The sequence below is a fragment of the Solanum tuberosum genome, unplaced genomic scaffold (assembly GCF_000226075.1).
Source record: "Solanum tuberosum cultivar DM 1-3 516 R44 unplaced genomic scaffold, SolTub_3.0 scf00009, whole genome shotgun sequence".
NCBI lineage: Eukaryota > Viridiplantae > Streptophyta > Magnoliopsida > Solanales > Solanaceae > Solanum > Solanum tuberosum.
The window spans coordinates 308,765-315,070 of record NW_006238935.1 but is presented as its reverse complement, the minus strand read 5'-3'; positions in this window follow the sequence as shown (position 1 = coordinate 315,070).

The window sequence follows — 6,306 nt, the reverse complement described above, 5'->3', positions numbered from 1 at the left end:
CAATTAGCATTTTACATTTATTGTGTCTCCACCCTCCAGCACACCTCAACTTCATCTCTACCTTGGTAGCCTCCATCCCCACCATTCCACACCCCTACTCTCACTTCCATCTTTCATAATATTTGTTTAGATATAAAATCCCCCCACATGACCCCCCACCCCACCCCCATTGTCTTCTCCAAATCCCATACCCTTTTACTGAAACACCTGCACATACCCCGTTCCCCTACCCCCACCCATTGTCTTCTCCAAATACCTTTATCTTTTTTTTGCTAAAACATCTGGGAACACACCCATCTACACGCTGTTCCTTTTTTATTAGTGTCTTTTTCAAATATTTTTTGTTTTTTTTTCTTCTAATTAGCAGGTTTAGAATTCACCAAAAATTAAACTTGCTTCTCAGTAAATATTAAATTCTTTTATGAAAGAATCTCATTAATAATTTAATATTTAAATTTTGAAATGGGTCTATTCCTAAATTTCTAAAATAGTTTCCATCATTTTCCATCATTTTACTATAATTATTTTTATTCACCAAGTTGGATATTTAAGTTTGCAGAAATGGTGGTTGATAATGGGAAAGAAGAAGAAAAAAACAAAAAAAAAAAACGATTAAAAAGGTTTTTCACGCGCACTCAACGAGTGTATTACACTCACTAAGACATGTAAGCAAAAAGTGTCAAAATGGCATAGCAAGACCCTACATGAGGTGTCTAAAATGAACATTGACCACTTGAGGTGCCTAAGTGAAACGTCGTGCCAACTTTAAGGGGTCACCGATGGGTTAGGCCTTTTTGGGATAGTTGGGTATTTAAACATGTTAATGCATGCATTAAATTTCCTTGCGTTACTAATACCTAGAAATTCATAGTATTAATATAGAGTATATAACCAAAAAAAAACATAAGTTATACATAGCATAAAAAAAGTATAACATCAGAAAGCATTAGTTATGCATACATAAAAAAAAGTATAACATCGGAAAGCATTAGTTATGCATAGCATAATAAAAGTACTATAACAAACAAGGTATTATTAATACACATTATTAATACCTACATTATTTTTGATAATACAATATACTAAATGACCCCTTACATATTAAGTCATTCATTTATCTCCTTTATTGGAGTTACTATGAAGTACTATTGACATTTTGTTGAAGCCGTAGGCAATCATTGTTGAATCACAAAGCTTCAAAATTTGAAAATCAAATTCCTGCAAATAAGCTTCGTTTGAGTGAGTATTGTTGCTACACTCAGTTACATAATAGTGGAGAATGACTCTTCATATTCAACTTTTAATTTTGAATAGTAATGGACAATTACTATTCAAATGCAGATCTAGTTTTTTTTTAATCTTACATTTATTGAATCTCTAATGTGTACGTTAATGATATATAATATTTTATTAATTAGGTATTTGATTTAGTGTAAGGGCAAAATGATAATCCAACTATACACTTTCGAGTTTTCACTTTTAATAAGTAATTATAATATATACAAAAGATTAAACCATTTGATATTAAAAAATTATAGGTATGAGTAATAATTAATATTCAATAATCAGGCAAAAGAATGCATCACATTCTCATAAATAATATCTCTAAGTCAAAAGTAGACATTCTAATTTGGACAATTACTACTTAACCACTTATGGATCTAACAAACAATCTGGAGACTGGAGTTTGACAATTTTCCAGCCATAGTTAAAATTTTACATCAACAATAAATAGCTTCTCATCATAGTAGATAGACGTTTGAATAGTTAATATAAATTGAGCAACACAAACTTTTCAAAATGACTTATTCTAAGTATATAATATATAATTATATATGGTCAATTTGAGGAATGAATGTTTCAACACATGAATAATAGACTAATAAGATCAATAGATTATACATATAAACGAAAAATTAAATAAAAAGACAGCCTCAAAATCACATACTATGATCCATCATTTATCTCCAATTCGGTGGCCTAGTTTATTTTAGGATATGGATTCTTTTATTTTAAAAAAAAGTCATATCGAGAGCCAAATAAACATATCAAATCAACTAATTAATCTTTCATTAATAATTGGTAGAACATGAATTGTATATCACTAATTTCTTCATGTAGGACACAAGATATTTCAATAGAAAAACAAAATCATAAGAAAGTATATCAAAATATTAAAAAAAGCACATATAAAATACTTAGACTGGACAAGAAGCGGATAAAAACAAAAGGAAATTACTGCACATACAAAATGATGAGCAAGATTAGTTTTTTGCATGATAATCTCTCATCCTCCTCTTATCATTTACATGAAGACCATGCTAGGCATTTTATAGGAGCAACTAGGATGACCTTTGAATAGATAAAATTAATTTGCATTAAATTAGTTTAATGATTTTAGTCCATATCAAATTTATTTAATGGAAAAACTCTTCAAATACTCTTGATTTTTACAGAAAAAGAGAAACTGATTATTAATGTGAATTTGATTCATGTATCGATTTAAATGAGTTTAATCTAAGGAAGTGCAAAAGTCATTAACATTTTTATTAAAACGATACAATTTAATATTTAAATTAAATAGTTAAATATTTTTATAACATTTTAATTTATAGTAGGAGTAAAATCGTAATTTAACTTTTAACTTCTTTTTTTCACTTACAGTAATATTTCTCATATATTACTCATTTATAGTAATATATGATATATGATGATTTTCCTTAAAAAATTAAATTTCGGGTCATTGAGCTCATAAAAAAATACAGACGGATTTTAAAAAAGAAGAGCAATAAATGTAAAGAAGAAAAGGGAGTAAGATGCTTCATTTTAGGGCGGCTGAGATGGTAGATGGAGAAAGAAAAATAAGGGATGTGGACCATTTGTGTGGCTCCACACCAATCATCCTTTCCAATAAATATCCATACCTCTTAGGGGTCGTTTGACACAAACATTGATAACGCATGAATTAGTAATGCAGGGATTAGTAGTACAGGGATTATTTTTTGTTAAGTGTTTGGTTCATTGTTTCCCACTTAATTTTGTGTTTGATTTAAAACTCTACAAAAAAAATTCTTTCCTACTATACCCTTGTGTTATTATGAGATTGTTTATTTCATCTAATTGAGTCAAGGTAGATAACCGGACCATAACACTACAGTAAAAAAAATTTAGAAAATAACAACAAAGAAAAAGAGTGTTATATAATTTGAAACAATTTTTTTCTTTTTTGTGCATAATTAATAACAAGAATTTAATACTACGCAACAGTTGAATAAAATTCATAGTAAAAAAAAAGAAGCTAAATCTTTATTTATTTATTTTTACAAATTTTAACCTGTATAATTATTGTATATGGCAACCGGATGTTGACAAAAGAGTTTAAACTTATCAAAAATGAAGATCTAAAAATATACTTATACAATTTTATACCAAAGTCCCTTACCCGGATAATAATTAATCAAAGTTGTTGTGGAACAATATTATTTTTTTTAGGATTTTCTATTTCATTTAACTAGTTAAGTTAAATACATACATACATATATATAAAAAAAAATAAAAAAATTGAGGTATGATGTACCACTTTTTTTGTTGATCAAGTTTATCTACAACTTAACATAGATTTAAGACTACTTATATTGTTCAATAGCTAAAGCTTATTAAAAAAAAATAGTCCAAGTGGTTAATCGACGAACTACATTGAATAAAAAAATATTAATGAAATCATTAAATTACACTAAACGAATTTGGAGAATCAAAAAGAACATTTATAATTATTTCAATATAAATAAAAAGAAAATTAAATTACAAAAGAAATTTAGGAAAATGAATAAAGGGATAATTTTGTCATTTAGGGGTCTTATCCAAGGTTTAACAAACCTTGGATTAGTTATCCCTCCATTTACTAGGGATAAAATAGACCATATATAATGTATAAGCAATCCATGGATTAAATAAAATAATGTAACCAAACAATGTATTAGATGGATTAAATTTTAATCCAAGGACTATTCTATTTAATATCGCCTACCAAACGAGTCCTTATTCTCTTATCTGTGGTATAAGTTGTATCGTCATAGAAAACAAGAAAAAGCCCAAAATGGAAAACAAATCTGCTCAAGGGAAACAACACATCCTTCTACTGACCCCTTATAAAATGAAGGGAAAAAAAAATATATCTTCAAACTATCGTAAATGGTAGGGTAAATCACATAAATATGCAATATTACAAAAAAATTTACCATCTATGGCAATATAATTTTTCTAACTAATATAACATTTTTTTAGAATTAAAAATTTGTACTGTTTATCTTCCTTCGCCTCTTTCTCTGATTCAAATAACTGTTTTTACATCAGTTTTTGCCCATATTTCACTATTTTTATCCAAAAACACGACGAGAAGAGGAATAGAAAAATCAAAAAATTGTACAATATCATGTTCTCAAATAGAAATTTCAAATCTTTAAAATTATAAAAACAAGAGTTCACCATTGATGGTCATTATAAAGATTCAAATTTTGAATTCATTATTTGAATTTTACGAATTTGTGTTTAGTTTTTTTTTTTTTTATGACAAGGGAAACCCCCAGCCGCTACCCTTTGGGTAAAACTCCCGCTCCTATGCAATATCTCGCAAACCACATAGGAGAGGTAACTCGCACTAGGCAAACCTGGTTTGATGAGCTCGACCCAGAAGGCAAACTTGTATTAAAGTTGTATTAGATATGTTTCATAATTGTATTAAAATCACGAACAATACATTTATAATACATATTACAAACTTCACTCTCTTTTTAGTGATATCAACCAAAATAATTTAAGTAACAAATTTGTTATACATTTATAACATAGGCACAATACATATTGCAAACATCACTCATGTTCTTAGTGATACAAACTAAAATAATTTATAACACACATATAATACATGTTTTATTCATGAATATTACATGTTTAATTCAATCTATAGATTATTGTCTTGTCTTTCGTTAGTTACGTTTTTTATTTATTGTTAATTTTCTCTTCTAATTCAACTTTAATATTGTATAATTCATTTTTAATGCAAATTTAATTCATTTTGTAGTTTATTATTTGTTACTGTTAGATTACTTGTTTAATTCATTATTGATATAAGTTTAATTCACTTTATAGATCATTGTCTGGTGTTTCATTAGTTACATTTTTTATCCATGCTTAATTCAACTTTAATATTTGTGTATGCACTTTTAATACAAGTTAATTCATTTTGCAGTTTATTGGTTGATTTGTTATGATTGAATTACTTCTTTAATTTAATTCATTATTGAAACAAGTTTTATTCAGTTTACAAATCACATAATGCTCTTTCGTTTGCTACATTTTGCATTCATGTTTAATTCGCTTCTAATTCAACTTTAATATGTGTGTAATACATTTTTTATTCAAGTTTAATTCATTTGACAGTTTATTATGTTTCTTCATTTGTTACAATTAGATTACTTGTCTAATTAATTATTGATACAAGTTTTATTCAGTCTACGAATCGTTGACTTCTCTTTCGTTTGCGATTAGTTTTGATAGGTTGTTCCTACAAATAGTATTAAAGTTGTATTAGATATTTTTCGTAATTGTATACTTCACTCCCTTTTTAATGATATCAGCTAAAATAATTTAGGTAACATACTTATAATATATTTATAATACATGCACAATACATTTTTAATACATATTGCAAACATCACTCACATTCTTAGTGATACAAACCAAAAGTAATTTATAAGACACATATAATACATGTTTTATTCATGAATAATACATTTATAATACGCATTGCACACTTTTGCCTTGTCTTTCATTAGTTACATTTTTCATTTATTGTTAATTTTCTCTTCTAATTCAACTTTAATATGTGTGTAATATATAAGTTTTATTCATGAATAATATGAGTTTAATCCAGTTTATAGATCGTTGTCTTGTCTTTTGTTAGTTACGTTTTTCATTCATTCTTAATTCTCTCTTTTAATTCAACTTTAATATTGTGTAATACAATTTTAAAGCAATTTAATTTATTTTGCAATTTTTTGATTTATTTGTTACTATTGGATTACTTGTTTAATTCATTATTAATACAAGTTTAATTTACTCTATAGATCATTGTGTGTAATATATTTTTAATTCAACTTTAATATGTGTGTAATACATTTTTAATTCAAGTTTAATTCATTTTGCAATTTGTTATGTCACTTCATTTGTTACGATTAAATTATTTATTTAATTAATTAATTATTGATACAAATTTTATTCATTCTACGAATCATTCACTACTCTATG